General features: G+C 41.8%; 1 long non-coding RNA gene and 1 pseudogene across 1 annotated transcript in view; one reads left to right on the forward strand and one right to left on the reverse strand.

Moving 5' to 3' along the window:
* Positions 1 to 7,882: 7,882 nt before the first annotated feature.
* LOC107516422 lies at positions 7,883 to 8,309 on the reverse strand (annotated as a pseudogene).
* Positions 8,310 to 11,287: 2,978 nt separating this feature from the next.
* LOC107516423 overlaps positions 11,288 to 22,262 on the forward strand; it is a 184,042-nt gene continuing 173,067 nt past the window's right edge. The window contains exon 1 of the long non-coding RNA XR_001598296.2: positions 11,288 to 11,572. This is a non-coding gene — a long non-coding RNA (uncharacterized LOC107516423). The remainder of the gene's footprint in view (positions 11,573 to 22,262) is intronic.

The raw sequence follows: 22,262 nt of genomic DNA on the forward strand, positions 1-22,262 counted from the left end.
ATAGTAGCAACTGGAGAGTTGAAGTAGACAATGATTTGTTTGTGAAATTGCAGAATGTGGAGGCTGGGGAAAACTCAGGTTCCAGGAAGCTTCAGACCAAAGCAAACGTTATGCCTTGAAATATTTGGCAAGAAAGCCCGCAGATCTTTGATAAATGCATGAAACGCGGCGGTGGGGTGAGGGGGCATGCAGAGGTGGGGGCGGGGAACTGCTCCTCTTGGCTGCGGTAATGGCATTTTCACTACTGCTCTGGCAAGAAATGATGAGGAGAGGAAGAATCTCTTCCCTTTTTAATTCTGAGCTCAGGATTTCAGAAAGGAAGGGAGCCTGGCCTGGGGGAAGATGGATCTGTCATAGAACGAGGGAGAGTTGCTGCCTGCTGGTCTAGGACCCTTGGTAAGAAAGATGTCCACTACCCTTCAGAAGTACACAGTATCATGGACATCCAGGGGTACCGCTGCTGTCAGGCACCTGGAAACACAGAGGGCATTAGGACAGTACTGTCTGGCTCACAGCGAGGCATTTAGTGAGAGAGGGAGAAGGAGGGAGAGAGGGAGGGGGAGAAAGAAATGAGAAATGTATTCTGGAGGCTCCTCAAAGGCCTCCTCCACCATCCATGACCCCCAAAACTGCTCAATCTTTTTTATACATGGTAATTCAAATATTCCAATATGTTGGAATATTATTATTATTATTATTATTATTATTATTATTTCTTTCTACGATAATATAGGCTCTGTGAGGTCAAAGATTTTGTCTGTTTTATGTCTGGCATACAATAGACACTCAATATATATAGTAGAATTGAATTGAAAAGCACGTCGATGTCAGTACTTCATGTTCTGTGCTTCTTTGCTTACTTGTATTTAAATGAAAACTGCATATGTTTGCCTTTTGACTTAGTGGGTTTCATCTGTAGAACTCCATGAACTTTAAAACAGTTCTGTCAATATTATGCTAAGTGAAAGGAGCCGAACACAAAAGGCCACATAGTGTATGATTCCATTTATACCAACTATTCAGAATAGGCAAATCCATAGAGTCAGTGTTTAGCTGCTGCCCGGGGCTGCAGGGAGGAGGCAGCGGTGAGTGACTGCTAATGGGTGGGGACTTTCTTTTTAGGGGTGGTGAAAACATGCTAGAGTTAGATAGCAGTAATAGATGCACAACTCTGTGAATATACTAAAAAACACTGACTTATACACCTTAAAAGGAGAATTTTATGGTATGAAAATTTTATCTTCACAAAGCTGTTGTTACAAAAACACAGATTTTTCATTAATTTCGCCATGAGGTATAGTGGCTGTTGCTTTTACTGCAGTTCCACAGATAAATTAAGCAAGGCTTGCTGGCAATGTGGTGTGATGTAATACTGTGGACATCGGAGTCAGACACACTCAGATTTATGTCCAGATCCTTAGCACCATGTAACTATAGGCAAGCTGCTGTTCTGACCTCCCGGGCCCTCATTCCCCTCCCCTTTGAAAAGTGAATATACTAATACCTAAGGCACAGGGCTTTGTGAAGGCCAAATGCATTAACCCTTGTGAAATGCCCAGCACTGGGCTTGACAGCCTGACAATGAGCTTAGTCTTCTTTCTTTCCTCCTCCTACCTTAGAAGACCTGCTACATGCCCAGGTGAGTGGCAGAGCAAGTAATTTGAATCTGATTGCTGAAGCAAGATCCATTTTGTGGCAGATGAATCTGCCTTTTGAAGCCCATTTGTCTGCAGTGGTTCAGCATTGTCGTGTGCATTATTTGCCATGCAAGATCACTCCCTTGGTTTCCTTTCTCATCAAATTCAGAACAAAGGCCCTATAAATGTCACCAAGCATACCCAGCAAGAACTTGTCACTGCTCTGGAGGTTGGTGCTGTGGCCCTGTCCTTTCTGAGAAGGAAGAGGCAGCCAGGCAGAACTCATTCCATTGATTCTTGTTTGCTAGGTTCTGCAGCCTAACTCTTCACACAGGGGTGAGCTGGCTAATGTTAACACTCAGTTACCTAGGGCGTAGAAAAGCTCTGATTTGTAGTGTGTGCCAATTTCTATGGTGTAAATCCTTTTACTAGGCTGACTGCAAGCTACCAATATGTATCATTGAATGTGGAGTTGGGAAGAGATGCAGCCAATCTGCTCTCTCATGATATGGGAATGGATTCTGGCATATTACTACTTTACAGGGTAATTGCAGCATCACTGCTCAGCAGAGCCTCTAGGCTGCTTCTAGAATGACTGCTTAGGAAGGAGGGGGTTTCATTGCATTAATTTTCACAGTCTGACATCTTTGTTGGGCCTTTTGCCCTCTGAGAACTCGGCATGTAAGGTACAAAATTATGAGCTGGAAGCCAGGGTTGGGATTCTGCATAGGGATTTATTGGCAAGTGGGAGCAAGGGCTGGTCAGAGTCCAAACTAAGTCTGTTTGGGAGATGTATTTTTTGATCATGTGTAAAGTTGTATTGGAGTCAGCATATTCAGGCCACTCAGAAAGCCTCAGATACTGTTATTTGTGGCCCGATGGAATTTAGTGCATGCTCCTTTGACAAGATCAGAATCACACATTGATGTCTAAGGATTTCAGGATGCGTCTGGTGAGTTGGCAGCCTTGTAAACAAGAGCTATGTAAACCCAAACTAACAAAGCTCTTTTTCTTCTGGTGGGCTGACCATCATCTCATTTAGGGTGGCATGTTACAGATAGAATATATTCCTGGAAGCAAAAGTAATTGTTGGCCAAGGTAATTGTGGAAATATTCTTGAATTCTGGGGCTGTTGAGAGTGTGCAGACTAAAATGTGGGGTGCAAGTGTGCTGTTGCTTGCCATGAGAGTGACGTCTGGGCTCATATTCTTCTAATGAAGGACAATAGGTTACTTAGAACAACTAGTTGCTATAACAAACAAACTCCAGAGATTTAATACAAACATTTTATTTCTTAGGACTTTCTTCTGGTTGGCTGGAAGTGTGGCAGCTCTACTTCCTGTAGGCATTCAGGAATCCAGACTGATGGAGGTTCTGCTCTCTTCAATAGTTGTCTTCCAACGTTGCCCTGCTGTTCACACCCAACCAGCAAACGGAGGAAGAACATGTAAGTAGAGAAAACGATTTGCTTTCTAATGACACCATGTCACTCACGTTCCTTGATGGGCCTCTTTTTGTAAGAGGAACAAGCTCTTGAACTGGGTAAGCATTAACTGAAGACCCTCTGCCTTTATGACAAGTTCTTTGACTGCTGACCCTGGCTGGGCAGCCACTTCCCAAGAACAACTCTACACTGTGGAGGGGAGCAAAAGCTTTGGGGGGCAGTAATCTCTGTCTGCCTCAGACAGGAACAATTCTGTGGTTAAAATGATGCTGATAAAGAGTTTTCTTTTGTTAAAAATATCTTTATCTAAACAGATTGGGCAAGTTAGCATTCGTCTCATTTTTTTTTTTCCCCCCAGAGGAAACTTACGTTGTCGAGAAAACAGTACTATTTTAAGCCAGTAGGTCACCGAGAGTTGCATTTGGTGTCTGTTCCCCCAGTGGAACAGTTCTTGAGGGTGTGGGGAGCACTGGCAGAGCAGTGGGGGCCCTGTTAAAAATAGTGAAGGGTCGATACTGAAAATTTCCTCTTTCTACCTTACTCTCTGTTCTCTTTCTGTGACTTCTTTTTCCAAAATTTCATTGCTATCCTTGATATTTGTGATAGTTAATTTTATGTGTCAACTTGACTAAATCACAAGATGCTCAGATATCTGTTTACACATTATTTCTGGATGTGTCTGTGATGGTGTTTACAGAATTCAGGTGGATACCATCCAGTCCTCTGAGGGCCAAATAAAACGAAATGGTGGAGGAAGGGATTGTTTGTCTGCTTGCTTGTTTCCTCTCTCCCTCCGTCCCTCCCCGCCTCTCTCTTTCCCACTCCCTCCCTGACTACTTGAGCTGGAACCTCAATCTTCTGCCCTGGTACACAGGCCTTCAGAGTCTGTCTGTAATTTCACCACCAGTTGTCCAGCTCTCAGGCTTTTAAATGACACGAAAAGCTTTCCTACATCTTTAGCTTGCGGAAGACAGATCAATGGACTTCTCAGCCTTCATAGTCACATAAACCAGTTCCATATAACAAATCTCTCTCTGTATATAAGATCCTGTCGGTTCTATGTTTCTGGAGGACCCTGCCTAATACAATATTTCACCTTTGTGAAGCTGGTGGTAGAGCATGACACTCAGAGGATGACCCAGATCCCAGACATCGGATAATTCTAGAGTTAGCACTGATCTGAGGTGTCTAATTGCTGGGGTGGGGATTTGCCTCGAAGCTGGTTTTCTTCTACATGGTTGGAATGAGAAATTGGATGTCTTCCACAGGGATCTATAAGCTTATATTTGCCTGCAAAGACTCTTAGTGGCCTGATCTTCACATATCAAACGTATTTCCTATCCTAGTCAGAATGATAATAATCCAGATTCTTATGCAGACCAGATTAAAATGTTCAGTCATGTTACCTTTATCAGCTCTGAGTGAGAAATAGTCTACCCTGCAGTGTTTCCCTTACTACAAAAATTCAATGTGAAAAAAATCCCAGAGTTCTTCTGGATGTGGCAAATAGATACAATTTCGTACATGCAGGCCAGTAGACTGGTTTGCCTGTCTGGAAAGTTATGCTAAGATTTTGATACTGCATCCAGTTTCAGTATGAAAAGCTATCGCAGTTGATCGGCAGTGTCTGCCACGAGCAATGACATGTTTGCCACATCCATTCATTTGGCCACCTTGCATCGATTCCCTGTTATATGAATGGCACTGTTCTAAGGGCAAGGGCACTGTTTTGGTTGCTGAGTCTCTATTTTTGGGGCAGGGGCACTGTTCTAGGCACTGACTCTGTTTGCTTTCTCTGACTGACCTATCGTCTTACAGGTGTAGACAGGCCAAATGAGTCATCTGAGGCCAAAATTAGAAGAGAGTCAACCAGGATACAGGACTCTTGACTTCCTACTTGTCCATCCTGTGACCGTCTTGCCATCACCTGGGTGAATTTTTATTCTGGGCTATAAGTTGTAGAAAATTCCTTGACTTTGTCGTATCTCCTTGATAACAAGTTGACCTTCAATTTGGGCTGCAGCCCAAGAGTAAAGAGACTTTTCCATCTTTCTTAGCGCCTTCCATGCCCAATCACCTGCCACTTTTGAAAGTGTAACAGAGTCAGCAACGCCTGTGGAAAATTCTTCTTTGTTGGCAAAGATCAACGTAGTATTTAGTTGGAGCAGAATATTATCCGAAGACTCTATAGGGGTTATAGAGTGCCTGAGGGGATGGGAGCGCCCTGGATCCAGGTATCAAATGGTAGTCGGGTGAATTTTTCCATGGCTGAATTCCAGGAAAACTTTCCCTGATATGGTTCTGTTGTTCAAAGTAAGCCTGTTCCTGCCCAGGGCTTGTGAGAATAGGCATGTCCAGATGGGTGGGTGGAGAGGCACTTGGGAGCAGAGATTATTTTTTCTCATTAGGATACAGTTTATTCCACCAGTTCCTGAGCTCACTTTACCCCATAGTTGGGGAAAGGGTGTGTGCCTCCCTACTGTGCTTTTAATCTGAACTTCAAAGCTTTGCATAGCAGGCTACTCTATCTCTTTTCCTGCTTGGTCTTAATGGAAAACTGGTGAGATTTGACCTCCTCCCAAAGTGCCCTAAGCAAAGTGTCTACTCAGAGCTCTGTGGGTCCTAATCACAATTCTGGGGAGCACAGGACTTGGGCCACTATTGAAGAAAGCTTTGCCTCATGTTTATAAATCTTTCTGTTGAAGAAATCATGAGAGGCTGATTTATATAACCATGTCTTTAAGGGTCGAAAGAGCTTCTTGGAAGTTACGACAAATTTGAATAGTTGTTCTAAAACATCTTTACCCATGGGGCATTGTTCTAAGAAGCTCATTACAGGTTATTAGAAAGCCTGGTGTAGGAGTTGTTGTCCAGTCTGACTCAAATTCCGTTGGTCCACCTTGAACATCACTCATGGGCAAGTCCTTATAGGCCCAATGGCTTCCTAGGCTCTCTGCTTTAGAACATTCTCTGGCAGTGCTTGCTGGGGACAGTGCTGCAGGGGAGGGCGGGGGTGGGGGAGGGAGGGGGTGCGGGAGGTTAACACTCAGGAACAATCCTCAGTCAATAAGGGACAGGAGTTAGTAGGTAAATCCCCCAGCTTCCTCACCCACAAAACCAATTAATTCAGAGGTGGGTTCTTCACATTCTCTAGAAGGGTCCCAGTGGGATGGACCCCTCCCCCCACCCGGCCCCCAGCTATCTGCAGTGATATGTTCTCATTTATACCTCTTAATTGGCTTGCCTCCATTCCCAGTCTCAGTTTCTAGCTCTGTCGCTGTGAATTCTGGTCACCTCCAAATAAACACTCGCACCTAAATCTTGGTCTTAGGCTTATGAGGGAACCCAAATAAAATCTGACAAACCTCCATGTCTTTTACTGCCAGAGCCAGAGGATCTGGAAGGCGTCGGGGGTGCTTTTTATAACAACTCTGGAGACCTCCCAATGCCAGGGCAGGCTAAGCTGTGAGAGCTTGCCGAGGTCCACAGCTTTTTCCTCTCTCTACTGTTGGTAGGTATAGAGCTGTTTGATCTCCAGCTAGAGGCTGATCTCTGGGGTGGGGAAGGACAGCCCCAAATGTAAACAAAGTAACAATCACAAAGTGGTGGGGAAATCAGATTGATCTGGAGAATTGATATTATTACTAAACATGGCATTTGCCTAGCAATAATAAATGATGAGTGCTGGACTTCAAGGGCCACTGGAATGTCCCCCACACTGTTCGCTGAAGTTCTAGGTGGTGTCTGTGGGTCAGGACCTAAGAGCATCAGCTAGGTCTTGCATACTGTCTTTACTACTTACCACTTGTGTGACCTCAAGAAAGTTACTTAACCTCACCATGGGGTTCAAAGCAGCTAGCTAGCCGGGGGAGGAGAGCAGCTGCAGTTCCGCCTCTGCTGGAGTAGGGGGTGGGGAGAGAGTCTGACAGACTCTCTGGTCTGGAGGAGCACGCAGTCTCTTTTCCTTGTGAAAATTGGTGTCCCATTCCCTTTGGGTAGCCAGGTAAACCTTCTCCAGGAAACGCCAGGTCCCAGGACACAGTGGCTTCGTTTCCCTGGTGACAGAGGATTAACAGTGTCACAAGCTTGCGCCTGTATTGAAAGGTGGTCACAACCAAAGGAGACGGACCTTTCTCCTCTTACATAATGTGACTTCTCAGACATTTTTGCCTGCTGGGATTTTAGGTAGCACTACTAGAAGTGAACTGGTACTTGTCCCTAATGTCAAGCAAGGTAGTGGAACAGCTCAGGTTGGGGCCTAGGGCTGCCGTGTCTATAGAGTATCACACCGACTTCTGGCCTCTGCTGCTCAGTGACACATATCGGGCCAGGCTCAGTCCCATGGGGTTGTCAGGGACAGGAGGAGAGGGGGAAGAGAGAAGGAAAGGACACTTCGGAAAGGAGTAGCTTTATCTGAGAAAGAGAAAGTGTTACTTTCCTGGCCTGCTTCCATGAGCTTTTCTGTGACATTTTTTCCTCCTGGTGCACTTCCCCATGGTGTCTTCCTTTGCCTGTCCTGCTTTGTCTGTGGTTTGGATTTGTCTCCATTTTTTCAGGACCCAGCTAAGCTGGGAAACTAGTATGTATTGGGAGGTCATCAAGTGCTTATGGGTTAAGGTATTGATAATGATTACAGCTAACATTTGTTGATGGCCCACCATGCACCAGGCACTCTAAGACAGTGCAAGGATTATTATTCCTAATCCCCTTAACAGTTCCTGAAATTTGGCAGTATATTATTCCTATTTTTTTGTTGTTGTTGTTACGAATGAGATAATTTATTAACCCAGCATCATTTGTTCTAATGCTTCTTGTTGGCAGCTGGCACCTTTCTGGCAATTCTGTCCAGATCCCTCTGTCTCTGAGGTGTCAGTTTGTGGTCCCCGTCCTGGTCCTTTCCCACCATTTTCAGCATCGCCCAGGGCTTGGAGGACCCAGCGGGCCACACTCTCGGAGCCTCTGCTGAAGTGGCTGGGCATGACACCGTTTCTCTGTCGTCCTCCATAGATGTTGGTCATGGAGCCAGCCCCAGAGGTACAGGTGCCATGCTGTGGAAGCAGCTCGTGCGCAGAAGCAATTCTCATCGTAGGGAGCATGCTCTTTATGCTTGGCCAGCTTGACAGTGTCCACCTAGTGAGGGACCTTCAGCTTCCTGGACTTTTTGAGGAAGCTGCTAGAGCTCCGAGGAGCTCCTGCTGGTTCATGTCTTTCGCGGTAACTCCAGGCATTGTGCGGCCTCCACGCTGCCAGCCGGGAAAAGGGCTATGCTATTCCTATTTACAAGATAAGAAACCCAGGCACAGTGAGGTTAAGTTACTTTCCCAAGGTCACACAAGCGGTAAGTAGTGAAGACAGTATGCAAATTCTGTGTTTTCAACAAATATTTATTCAGCACCTGCTACATGCCAGGCGCTTGTTCCAGGTGAACAAGGCAGGCACTGTCCCTGCTCCCCTTCCACCAGGTATAGTCAGGTAAAAATCTCAGGATCAAATCTATTAACAAACTCTTAGATAGTGATTCGTGCTCCGCAGAGAATTAAAATAGGTTGGTGTGGTAAAGCCACTTGGGGGCCATTTTAACCTGGGAGGTCAGGGAAGGCTTCTTGGAAGGGGTGACATTGAAGTTGCAATTTGAAGGAAAAGGAGGCAGACTCCAAAAATGATGATGAAGAGATCTACAGACAAACGGCAAAAGCAGCAAAACAGTCAAGGAAGGAATAGAAAGGAGAGAGAGAGACTGAGAGGAAGAAGAACCAGGAGAAGCCCTACCAGAGTCTCTCAGTTAGTTAACATCCTTCATCTGAGCAGGGTCTTTGTGATCTCAAACAGGCCCTGTGGCTCCCCCGTAGGAATTAGGGGGACAAGGGGCCTTTTCACCTTGTAATATGAGCTATATGGGTAACAATGTGACTAGGACCTGGTAGGAGGTGGGCATATACCCAGCCTACTCCCCTGCTTGATACATTCTGATCTCATCTGGGAAGCCAGACAGTGCTGCAGGGTGGGAGCCACCCAGAGATGAGGTGGGAGGGCTTTGTGTCGGGTCTGCACTCTCTCCACTCCCTGGCAGGACAAGGCCTATGCAGCTATCTCTGGGCTTAGTGCCAGCACCGCCGTTGAAAAACAGCGGGACCAATAGCAATGATGTTTTGCAAAAGAACATTTCAGGCTCAGGCCAGTTTTAGTAGTGAAGGTTCGAACTCTTCCCTGAGAGTGTTTCCAGGAAACCCTGGGGTATGACACTATAGTGCCAGATGGTCTAGTAAAAGGAAAAGCTCCCAGAACAAATAATAACAATAACAGAAGGGCAAATTAATCCTGCAGGTAGGTAAGAGAGAGGGGAGTGCACTCCAAGACTGTAACTGGTAGGCATGTGGGTGGTTCTGGACGAGTTCCATGCACCACATGCCTTGTTTCTCCTCATTCTCTAACTCTTCTCCTACCCGTGATTTACGGGATCAATGCTTCTGACTGGTTGTGGTCACAGAGAGGCAAGCAGCTGGAGAAAGGGTATGTAGCCACCCACAAACGACACATTTCATACATTAAGGAAGACTCTTCTGATGGCATGTGTAGATCACATGCCATGGCCAAGTTCACTCTATAGATCCTGAGCTAGAATTTTATGCTATGAGGGTGGGAATGTGTGACATGTTACGTCAAAAACATCAAGGATGCTTGGATGGCACAGCTGTCCCAGAAGAAAAAGAGATAAGTGTGTGAGTTGTTTTGAAGGTCAAATGCCCCCCAAAAAGCAAAGAACATACATGAGAATGGAGCGGTTATGGAGGGCATTAACCAAACCTCATCTACCTCTGGCGCTTTAGAATTAGGTCTAGAAAATTAGGTCTCAGTATAAGCCTGGATTTTCCTTTATACTTAAAATATACTTAAAGTCTTAAAATATTCGGACACAACGATTGTGATCTGGGAAGGGGTTAGGGTTTCAATGGTTTGGGCTCTCCTAGTCTCCATAATTTTGGTGATGGAAAGGACAGAGAATGTGTACGGATTATATATGGTGGTCAAGAAAGACCTGTATATACGATGGTGCAGGTCAGCACTTGCACCAAGTCGCTTGGCCAAGCGGGTGTACATGGAGGCCAAAATTCAGCCAGCTCCATCAGCAAAGCTATTTGACCTTGCTTGTAGCCATTTCAGCCCAAAGAAGGGAAACACTTAAAAACTGGTTCTTCTAGCAGGATATCTGTTTCTCATTCCCAGGGAGGTATTTTGAGTCCTTGTCATGAGGGAGAATGATTCCTAGATCCCCCTTCTATGCTCTTTCACTACACTTTTTTTTTTTCCCCTGTAAAGCACATCTGGGAAATTGATAGGTGATCTGTAAAACACGAGTTCAATGATAAAATAAGTTTGGGAATGCTGGATTAACCACAGACAGATTTCTTTTACCTATAAGATTTCTCAGAGCATTTACTCTATGACCTCCCTGCATTGTGACTCAGAGATGGTTGCAGTGAATAGCATTTCCCAAACGTATATGGCCATGGAAGCAGCTTGGAGAACTAATGTTCTGTGAACACACATAACACTGTTTCAAATGATCAATGCTTCATTTCTTATATTTTCATTCAGGAGAAGGTTGGGGAGCGTGTCATTGTTGAGTTTATCAAATGGGGGTCTAGCACCAATGTCAACCTACTGCATTGACTTCCTGATGGAGTCGTGGCCGTGGTGAAGGAGCCGTTATGCTTTTCTGCAAGCACTGATGAAATTTTTGAGGGTGTGCACAGCTTGAGCACATGGGAAAGCATTTCTTTGGTTGTTAAACAGCCACTTATCTTCCTTATCTTCCAAAGACAGAATCCTTCAAGCATTAACTACCGTAATGGTTCCTTGGGAGCTAAGGATTTTGGGTGCTTATCATTCAAGAAAGTGAATGGGAACAGGTAGTAGAATAACAAATTTATTCTGAAAAACCCTCAAATTTTAATCTTACTGGCAACAAGGAATCACTGAGACAATGTCTTTGATATAAGTCTTCTCAATATGGAGGGATGTCTGTGAACCCCCAAACAAACAAATATCAGGATATTTTATACCCCTTTACTTTTTTCACATGTACCTCATTAGAGTCATTATAGGAATGAAGTAGGTGTATAAAGGACTCAAAGATTTCTTAGAGCAGGTTTTCAAGGTCTCTGAGGGTCTGGAAGCTGAGATAAGCCTCCGACTCACCCACGTGTCAAGGTCATGTAGAATATCCTTTTTAAATTCAGATACTCTTGCTTGTTATTTATTTTGCTCATTCAACTCTGTGATTCATGCAAACTGGAAGCACCCTGACCCAGAAAATCACCATAAAATATAGCAGCTACCACTGTAATTTTTTTTTTTTTTTTGCAAAAAATATTCATTCTGATTTGTTCTAATGGATCTGGAAGCAGTCGAAAAATTTATAGGGCATCACAGAACTGAAATAAACATGGCACACCAATGAGAGGAATTTCTGCTTTTGTGTTTGGAGAAGGTAAGATTTTTGCCCTGATCAAAAAGCAGATGAATTCTGATGTAACCCCCTTGCCTACATGTGAGATTAGAGAGGATGTATATATCACAATCTGAATACTCATTTAAGTTTGGCTTTTACGCACATCTATTGGTTTTTACACACATCTATTCTCTGTGTTTGCTCACCAGATAATGAAGAACTTGAGAAGCTTTAAAAGTAATTTCCCCTTTGTACCCTAAGCTAGCCTTATGGAAGTTCTATAGATTTGTGAATAGAATGACCATACCTTTTGGTTTGCCTAGACAGGATAGCAAATTCTTGTTGATTAATTAACGATTGTTAATTATGTTTAGTTCCCAATTTCACTGTCCTAAGTATCCCATTTGGATGATAAATGATACAGTTTTCCCACTCATGAGTGGGAGAAGTGGGTAGGTGGAAAAAAATGCCATGGTTGGTAATTCTCCCCTTTAAATCATTTTGGCAACCACTATAATTTTAAAAACCCATATTTATATATACAGATATATATTTTTCTTGAGTCATCAACTTTAGACAGTATTTATTAATTTCCTACTGTGTAAAATGAGGCTTTTAGAACATCCAGAATTTCCTCCACTTCCATCACCTTGGCTCTCTCCAGGTTTTGGTCAGTCATGATAGTACTTTCTCATTGTCAAGAGGTACATTCGTTGCATATATATTTTATTGCATAACTGCAAACAAGCTTTCTGCGTTGTCTGTAGATAAATTCTGAAAACTGAAATGCAATGAATAACATTTGTGATATTATAATTACATAACTATTATTCCCGGTAGAAGCAACTAGCATGAACGTAGGCTTTAGAGAAGGAAGTTTCATTGTATGCCACAAGCAGGAGAATGTTTCAAGTCAAATGGGTTATTTTTTCTTACACTGTGATAATTGCTCACCCTCTCCTCCATTTTAGTTTGCATTATATCGGAAGTGATTTTTGGGGGGTGGGGGTACAGGCTTTGTTTGTTTTCTCATTCTCTTTCTTTTTCCTGTTGACTGATGAAACATGTCTTTAAGGGCTTCCAGGTTCTTAATCATAAATGAAACCATTTTGTTTTTGAAAGTCTTCATAGAACTCTGTGGTCTCTTGTTTTGATTTAGATCAGTTGCTTTCCAAGTTGATTGCAAAGCCGTCATCATAAATTTTCTTTTTATTGGGTTCTTGTAATAGTTCCTTCCCCCTCCCCCCAAGAAACCATTAATTATTCTTTCTAATATTCTTTTGTTGTTTTGCTGAAGGCTATTGTCAAATAACTACTGGAAATAATATGTCAAATAATTTTCTGCATTGCTGAGTTTCTGAAAATGTCTTTATTTTGCCCTTATACATGACTGATGCTTGTCAAGATCCAATAGTCTAGTGTATTGTTGAGTCCATCAGGAGACAGAAACCACACAGAAATTTGAGCAGGAAAAATAATACAGAGAATTGTTAATTGTAACAGGATTGGAGTAATGAGGACTTGTCCAGTAAGAAGTAAAGAGAACGCTAAAGAATATAAGCAGAGCAGATATAAGGAACAGTTCCACCTCTCGGGCTGAGACAGAGCACCCAGGAAAAGCCAGCTCCCTACCCCTGAGATCCAGATCTTGTCAGAGGGGCACAGCCACGTTCACCGAATAGCAGAGAGGTCACTGTGGTGCCTTGCCATTTGGAAATCTGCTCTCTAAAACTTGCTGGAAATCCCTCTGATGCTGGGGAAAACTGTTCATGGGGAAGTGTCTCACCAGGGGTGCTGGACTTCAAAACTGATCACAGGATGATTCCAGGAGAACGTCTGTCCCCTGGATGCTGCGGCTGGCCTTGTACTACAGGAGTTAGGTGTGCTGGAGAAGCTGCTCTTGTTGCAGCAGCCTGATGAAGAAGCACACCAAAACCAGGACACAAAACCTTGTGGCAGCTCTCCAGTGCCATCTATTGGCAAAGAGTCAGTGATAGCAGTAAAGGAAAAATATTTGAAGGGCCCAGATCCATTTTCACAGAATAAGCAAAGAAGGATGATTTGGAGCCAAGAGGACATAAATAAAACTGGCATATCTAGGTTTAGAAGCATGCCATTATGATGTTGAAGACTTTGCTTTGTTACCTTCTGATATCTTGTGGTGTAGATGAGGAGTCTGATACCAATCTAATTATTATTCCTTTGTGGGTGGGCGACCTGTGCTTTTATGAGTACAATATCCTCCAGAGTCTCTCTGAGGAAACAAATTTAGAATTTTTCTAAGTTATCTCCTATTCCTTGAATTTTCTGTTTCCTGAAGAGTTCGATTATTTCATGTGTTTCTTTTGGTCCTTCCATTTCATGTTGCTGATTTTCCTCAGAAATACAGCTTCTCTGAGGCACCTTTCGTTTATGAAGAAGGGCTAGCCAGATTAAGAAAGGGACCGATGGAAGCTGCTTGTATAGTTGGTAGGAAGGTTTTCCCATCAGTCCCTTTCCCTGAATGGGATTCGTGTGAGTAGGTGTGAAGTGACGGAAGCTGGTCTGCCAGGTCCCCTGCTGCAGGAGATACAGACTGAGTCCTCTGAAATGAGCGGCATGTGGTGCCCATTTCAACTCTTAGGAGGAGATGAGACTCAGCACAGCAATAGCTCTTTGCTGAAATCATTCAGTGAAATCTCAATTTTAAATCCCTTTTTGCTCTCAACGTACATGAAGGGTTTATCAGTTGATTAACTGGTTATCAGCCACCTACTATGAAAATTGCTGTATCTCGTTTAGTATCCTATATTGGAAAGTGATGTCTAATTAAATCTTGTCTGCTAAAATTCTCATTTTAATATTATGTTAGAAATGTCTTTGAGTATTTATGAAAATACACCTGTAGGGTAATATTCCTAAAAGTGTCTCAAAGGATGTTCGGTCTTTAACTTTGGGAATCACTGGCTTCACGGATGGGAGTAGTTGTGGTGGATTCAATTATTAGCTGTCAGGGCTCATTAAATAATTGCAGTCATTGTCTTCCTCACCTCTGCTCCCTTAAGTCACTGCTCAGAAGCAGCTATATGGCAGGGGGAAGGGAGTCTCATGCCACCATCAGCTTCCACCCTGATTTACTGTGTGACCTTAGGTAATAACTATAACTGCTCCTGCTGGTGAAGGGCTTCCTATTGATCAGGCTCTGTGCCAAGCCCTCTACAAGCATATGCCTAATCACTTCTCATAATAATGACAGTACCATAATTGCCCCCAAGCTTTCTGAGCCTCAGAAAGGTATATTACGATGGCTGTACAACTCTATAAATATACTAAAAACCACTGAATTATCCACTTTAAATGGGGGAATTTTATGATATGTGAATTATTTTTTAATAAAACTGTTACTAATTTTTTTTTTATCAATCTAAGGTAGAAATGATTAAAATTGTGAATAAAGTCAAACATCTTTTCTTAGGTACAGTGGTAATTTTTATTTTTCTTTTCATATGTTTTATTTAGTTAAAAATAGAATTGTTGGTCTTCTACTTGCTGATTCATAAGAGCTCACCATGGATGTAACATGTCAGAAATATTTTTCTATGTTGCTATTTGACTTTTGACTTTGTTCATGTTTTTTCGCCCATCAAAAAATGTTGATTTTTATTGAGATAAATCTATCAATTTTTCCTTTATGGGTCTGAGGTTTTATGTCATGGTTATAAAAGCCTTTTTAACTCCGTTACCAGCATCAGGATGCTTTGAAAAAAAAAAAAAAAAGGTTCATACTTTCTTCTAGTTCATTTATGATTTCTTTTTGAAATGTTTAATGTTTTATCCATTTGGAATGGAAATAATGTGTAGAAATCTAGCTTATTTTTTTTCCAGATGGTTGACCAACTGTCCCCATATTATTTAATGATTAATATATCTTAGCTTCGTCCATTAGAAATGTCACCTCTATCATGTCCTAAACTCCCATATGTGCTTGGTTCTCTGTTTATACTCTTTATTCTACTTAATTTTATCAGTACCAACTCTTTCATTGCTGTCCCTTTATAATCAATTTAAAATATGGTAAAGTTTGTTCTTGTTCCTTTTGCTTTTGTTTGAGAATTTTCGTGGCTTTTCTCATGTTTATGTTTTAAATTGGTGCCTTTAAATAATCAAGTTCAATAAAAAATGTGTTGGGCATTTTGTTTGATAGCATGAAATTTATACTTTTAATTAGCCCATTCCATATATGGTTAAAGACGATCTCCTTTCTAGTTTCCTCCCACCTCTTAATATCTCTTGCCACATCCTTCATTCTTTGTTTGAGGGTCCCAGATCTGAGTTATTGGTAAGGAGACTATATAATTTATTGTCCAAACGGGACACTTTTGAAATTAGCAAGTTGCTATGAATAATTATATTGGGACAACAGATGTAAAACAGGACTGCCCTGGGAAAACTGGGGTGGATGGTCCCCCTAGTCATTGGCCCCTTTCCAATTTACAGTTTTTCCTGTGTGATCTTATCCATTGCCATGGTATCAATTTCAATCCACGTGTTGAAGATTCCTAAATTTGCATCCAACTTCTCTCTTGAGTTCCTGATCCACGTTTCCAGCCCTTTGCCAAACATCTCATCCACATGCCCTCTAGTCATCTCAAACTCAAGTTAGATTCAGCTTCCCTTCAAAATCACCTTCTCTCTGCTTGTCTTCCAGCGATGTCAGCCATCCAGACTTTTGAGCTGGATACCTGGCTATGATCTAGAACTCATCTCCCTCCCTTTTTGTCCCCAGTTAGTCTCCAAATCCATTCAGTTCTATAACTGAAAGAACTTCTGAATCCAATCCCACTTCTTATTGCCACTGTCCTGTCTTTATTAAGGGCCTTGTTATCCCCTTTCTGGATTATTACAGCAGCTTCTTTCTGGTCTCCCTGCCCTAAGGTTTTCTCACTTCGGTACAGCCTCCAGTTTCCTATCATGATCTTGCCATTCATCTGCTTAAAGATTTGTCCTGGCTTTACACTGCCAAACCCCTTATCGTGGTGTGCAAGGCCATCACAACCTGGCTCTATTCTACTATTTCAGTTATTACCTCTCCTGATATTGCCAGTCACATTGAAAGCCATTTCATTTTCCAAATACACCACACCTCTTCCACAACTGCACAAATGAGCTCACTAAAATGCCCTTACTGTGCTGCTTTATCAAAACCATCCTCCTCAAAGACTGAGATAAAGCCTTGCCTGCTTTGTATAGCCTGCCCTGACTCTCTCAGGCAGGAAACCCCTTTCCAGTGCTCCCGCAGCTCTCCTTTCTTACTTTGCACCTGCTCATCACACTGTGACTCCTTCTCTGCTTCCACGTCTCCCTCACTCTCCCCACTGGCCACTTTTTAAGGGCATGGACTTATTTCCCAAGAGCCTGGTACTTAGTAGATGCCTGATACATTTTTGTTAGACCTTGATACGTTTTTGTTATGAATGATACTGTGAGTGATGCTTTGTGGTTGCTTGTAATTACATGCAAATTCCATCCAGAATGCAGCCAAGAGCAAGCTTACTTATTATAAATTGCAACAATAAATTTCAATTATTAATAGTAAGAGTTATATAGGAGGACCTACTTCATCTATGTATTATTATAATCTTCAAAATAGCCTAGCATGTTAGATTTTTCTCTACCCATTTTACTGTTAAGGAAACTAAGCTTGAAAGAGGTCAAGTAACTTTTATTAAGGAACAGTAGCTAATAGGTAAGATTAGAACTAGCGCTATTTAACTACAGAATTCATGGGCTTTTCCCCCTTCCTAAGTTCATTCAGAGGCAGCTTTTCCCTCCTAATGATTTTTTGGGTCATATCTCTTTGTCACCATCCCTGACTTCCCCTTTTCTTTCCCCTGTTTATTGTAGAAAACTTAGAAAATTCAGCAACCACAAAGAAAAAAAAATCACTCAAAATCCTGCCATGGTGTATATACTTTAAACCATTTTTTCTCTGCACATACCGCTCCCTCTTGCACACACACACAATTAGCTGTCACTCTAGGAAGACCTGGCATTCCTGGTTCTGCCAGGAGTATAGGAGCACTAGCCGAGTCATCACCAGGGGACCTGTCCAGCCCTCACCACCTGAAGTGTCACAGTGGAATGAAAATTATGTTAATTGAATTTGGGATGAGGAGTTGTGCGTTTGGAGCACATGGACAGAGAGTTCAATCTAATTTACATATTGAAAAGAGTTGAGAAATGATTCCTTCTAATGAACAAAATGCCTGTACTGGTCTGGCTTCATATTAGTGTAATAGTGTTTATCACAATGGCATACAGTTAGAAGGTGGGGTAAATTTGCAACTAAAAATCCATTGAAAGAGAGGTCTGTCTCTTTGTTTGGTTTGCTATGCAGCTTATAAGTATTCTGACAAGGCCTAAAACAGAAACCAGAGTCTAACTATAGAACAATGTTTGATCCTGTCCTACGGGTTGGTTTATGCTCTTTTAATTGATGGGAGCCCTGAAGAATAAAAGGGGAATACCTAACATTTGTCTTAGAAGTGGCAGATTACAATGGCCTTGGATGGAAGATCTTGGGGAGGACTCAGTTCTCCACCCAACCTTGAAATGTAAGGCTCAGTAGCTCTAGGCTTGACAGATGTGCACAAGCATCACCGAACTGTTTGGAAACGAAAACTTTATTTTCACAATGCCACCCAGCTGCTTTGGCTGTCTTTTGCCACCACCAGAATTGGCAGGTTGTTTTAGCTTCAGGTCTCTTTGGCTTTCTCAGTTTTTTTCTTCGTCTTCTGTTAAGGGAGTGAGGTTGTGATTTGGTATGTATGTGTTTTTGAGTGTGTATGTGTAAGATTACTCTGAATTTGCCCATGAATATTGAAAACAGCACTATTCACACTAGCAAAAAGTGGAAACCACCCAGATTCCATCAATGGATGAATGGGTAAACAAATCGTGGTATATCCATAAAATGGAAATTACTCAGTCATGAACAGGAATGAAGTATTGATACATACTACAACATGGATGGATCTTGAAAACATTATGCTAAGTGAAAAAAGCCAGATACAAAAAAAAAACACAAATATTTTATGATTCCCTATATATGAAATATTTAGAATAGGTAAATCCACATAGACTGAAATCAGATTTGAGGTTGGTAAGATTTGGGGAGAGAAGGGGAATGAGAAGTAACCATTTAATGGGCATGAAGTTTCTTTTTGGGATGATGAAAAGGTGTTGGAGCTCGATATAAGTAGCGCATGCACAGCATTGTGAATAAACTAAATGCCGATGCACTGTAAACTTTAAAATGGTTAATTTCACCTCAGTTAACAAAGAAAACCAGATTGCTCTGAGTGCAACATGGAGGCTGCTAGAAGGGCATGTTTCAGGGTATTGTAATAGTCCAGGTGAGAATTTATAATAGCTCGGACCAAGGTGGTGCCCATGAGGTGGAAAAGAGCGGGTAGATCCAAGAGATTTTTAGAGGTAATTGTAAAAGACTAATGATCAACCCTCACATCACAGGACCCCCAATATGGTGTCAAAATAAAAGGGAAATGAGAAATGGGAGTAATCTTCTCTGGGCGTTCCAGTTGAATTCCTTGCTTTATGTACCTAGAACTCCTTGATTTTATAGGTGTGTGTACAATAAAGCATGTTATATAGCAAGCCGTTGTGCAGCTATGCTGCTGCGGAGAATTTTAGACTGTGCGGGAGGAAATATTGAGGAGCTCGTGTATTGGTCACCTTTGTGTTATCTTGTTTTATCTGAGAAGCTTCTCTAGAAGTGAAGAGCAGATACATCAGAGACAGCCATCCAGTTCTGCATGCATATATCACACACACACACACACACACACACACACACACACACATCACACAACCCCTAGGAGGCTTAACAGCATATGCTTTGATGTGCAGTTGGCACAGATGAGTCAATAAGCTTGTTGAAACCAAAGGGGAAAATTTATGACATGTTTTCCCTGAGCACTCTCACAAAAGTGCAAGTAAAAGGGAAAACATTTAAATTGACCATATGTGTGTAATTAGACCAGGTGAATTCCCTCCTCCCCCATCCCCATACTGAGCCTCTCCAAGATTAGGTTTTGGGATAAATATTCATATATTTTCCACAGTAGGGGAAAATTGTCTTGAGTATTTTCTGTTTTTATTGTAGAAATAGATTAATGGAGCATTGAATGGCAGTGGAACAGTCTAACAGAACCCATTAATCTGAATATATCGCATCTGAAATTGTTCAAAAGTCCTCTCCCCCTCCCTATCTCTATAATAAAGATTCTTATTTTAAAAAAATTTCCAAAGCAAGGAAGTTCCTATCTAGTGTTTTTGTCATGACAATCTCCTTCAGGGAGACTTAAGGCCCTCTGGTGCTAATACCACCCTGAGTGTACAATTATCTTCTAATAAGCCAGTCTCCATCACTATTGCTTAATAGTTTAATTATATTACCTAGGACAAAGGCTGTCCCAGGTTTAGTTAAAGAGAGTTTAGACAGTAAACTAGCCTGAGGTTTCCCCTCAGCAGAGCTGGATGCCCAAAGAAGGACGGTGGTCCTGCCCATGAGATGTTGAATGGATGTGTGTCTCGAGCCCACTGGGCCTGCTCTATCGGTAAAGCACATAGCTCTTGGCCAAGGGCGGCACTCCTAAGGGCATGGGCACCCACCATGGGTGGGCTGAAATATATGTGGTATGGTGTTCCTAGCTAAAGTTCTTCCATGTATTTTAAAAAGTAGCGTGAGGTACAGTAAGGGTCACACAATGAAACAAATCAGAAACCCAGCACTGAAGCCTAAATACATTTAAGGAAAAAAAAATGATAGGAGAGGGATTTTCAAAAAAAATCTTTGAAAAATTTTAGAGAAAAATATATTTTCTTTCTTTAAATATGTTTTCTTTTTTTAAATTACTGAAGTCATACATGAATAAATCATAGTTAGAAAAATTTTAGTCACCACAGATGTAGCTAACTATTTGCATCTACTACCAATATAGAGAGGTCATCCCACACTCCCCTCTCTCCCACCCCATGCCACCCCAGTAACTTCACTAAGAATAGAATTCCTGAACAAATTATACATGCACTGAAGCAATCGGAGCCTGATTTGAACTTACCACCAGCTGAACATTTTTTTTTTCCTGAAAACTTCGTAGTTATTCTACTTTAAAGAACCCTGGCTTAATGCTGGCATAGAATTTTATTAGACCCTGACGATTTTAAAAGAATAGCGATGACATGGTTAGATCACTGAAGTGATTAAAGTTAAAATGGAGAAAGCAATCCAACACTTAGATCGAAATAACACAAATAATAACATCTTGGCTGTGAGAACTGGAGTAAACCTTTGGGGTCATCTGCCCCCATTTTGTGGATGAGGAAGCTGAGGTCTTTCCAAGGTAAAGATTCTTCACCATTGACATTCCTGCCGTTCGTATATTGTCCCTGATATTTAAGCAGTACTTTTTCCCAATCAAATCTAATTTTCTTTTACCTACTAGTTGACTCAGATTCATCATCCCTTTGACCTCAATACATTCGTTCAAAAATATTACTTGAGAACCCATTGTTGCCAGTTCCTGGGGGACCAAGGTGGAGGGCCCAGGTCTCTCCCCTCAATGAGCCCACCAAGTATACAGTGAAAATATTAAGTCTCATAATAAAGACAAAAATAAACTTACTCTTACTTTTAAGCTTTTTTTTTTTTTTTGATATGTGTGGTTTTTTTTTTCTTTTTTCTTTTCTGCCTTTCATTCTCTTCCCAGTCCTTTCTACAATATTCTAGTCCACATTGACTTCTCCCCTCTTATGACCTATTAGGCTCACAGTTAAGGTGCCAAAATTTTAGAAGTGGATTATTATGTCAGTCAGGATAGGCAAGTTACTTTTGAGTAACAACCTCCAACTCTCTGTTGTTTTACATCACTCAGTCTATTTCTCATTCACACTAAACCTCTCATGTAAGTCAACAAGGAGCCTATGGTCATCATAGTCGCTGAGGGATCAGGCTGGCAGAGCTTCTATCCAGACATGTACTTCCATGATGAAGGCCACAAGAGAAGGGGGTTTGGAATTAAGCAATAGGAATTAAATGCTTATGTCGAAAAATGACACCCATCACTTTTATTGACATACTATTGCTCAAAACAAATTATGTGGCTATACCTCTCTTCCGGGGGTGGGTGGTGGGGAGTGGAAAAGGATAATCCTTCCTTGTGTATAGAAGGAAGAGAATCTGGATACTTGTGAACATATGATAATTACAATTATATTTTCCTTATTAGTATGCTAGTCTTTCTAGTATATTCATCTTACTTTATGAAATTATAAGAATTTTGAAGGTAGAGAATTTTGTCTTATTTTGTAAAACTGTAGTGTCCAGCAGAAGGCACAAAAACAGGCACTTAATACATTTATGTTTGACTTGAGATTTTGTGAAATCTGGTTCAACTAAACCCAGTTCATGTTTTCTTCAGATTCTGGCTTTAATGTGTGGATTGAAAGCTCTAGAGAAATCTAAGGTTCTGGCCTGGTTTGTGTTCCTTGCTAGCAGAGCCAAGCGAGGGGTTCCAGGAGGAAGCCTAAGCTCACCAAGGCCTCTTCTAGTTCTCAGACCTGTCTAAATATCCCCAGTGATGTCAGTCATTTAATACCACTCCAAAACAGTAATTTGTTTAGCTTATAACAAACTGGGTAAGGTGACAACTCATATTTATCAAGTATC

The sequence above is a fragment of the Rousettus aegyptiacus genome, unplaced genomic scaffold (genome assembly GCF_014176215.1).
Source record: "Rousettus aegyptiacus isolate mRouAeg1 unplaced genomic scaffold, mRouAeg1.p scaffold_m13_p_3, whole genome shotgun sequence".
NCBI lineage: Eukaryota > Metazoa > Chordata > Mammalia > Chiroptera > Pteropodidae > Rousettus > Rousettus aegyptiacus.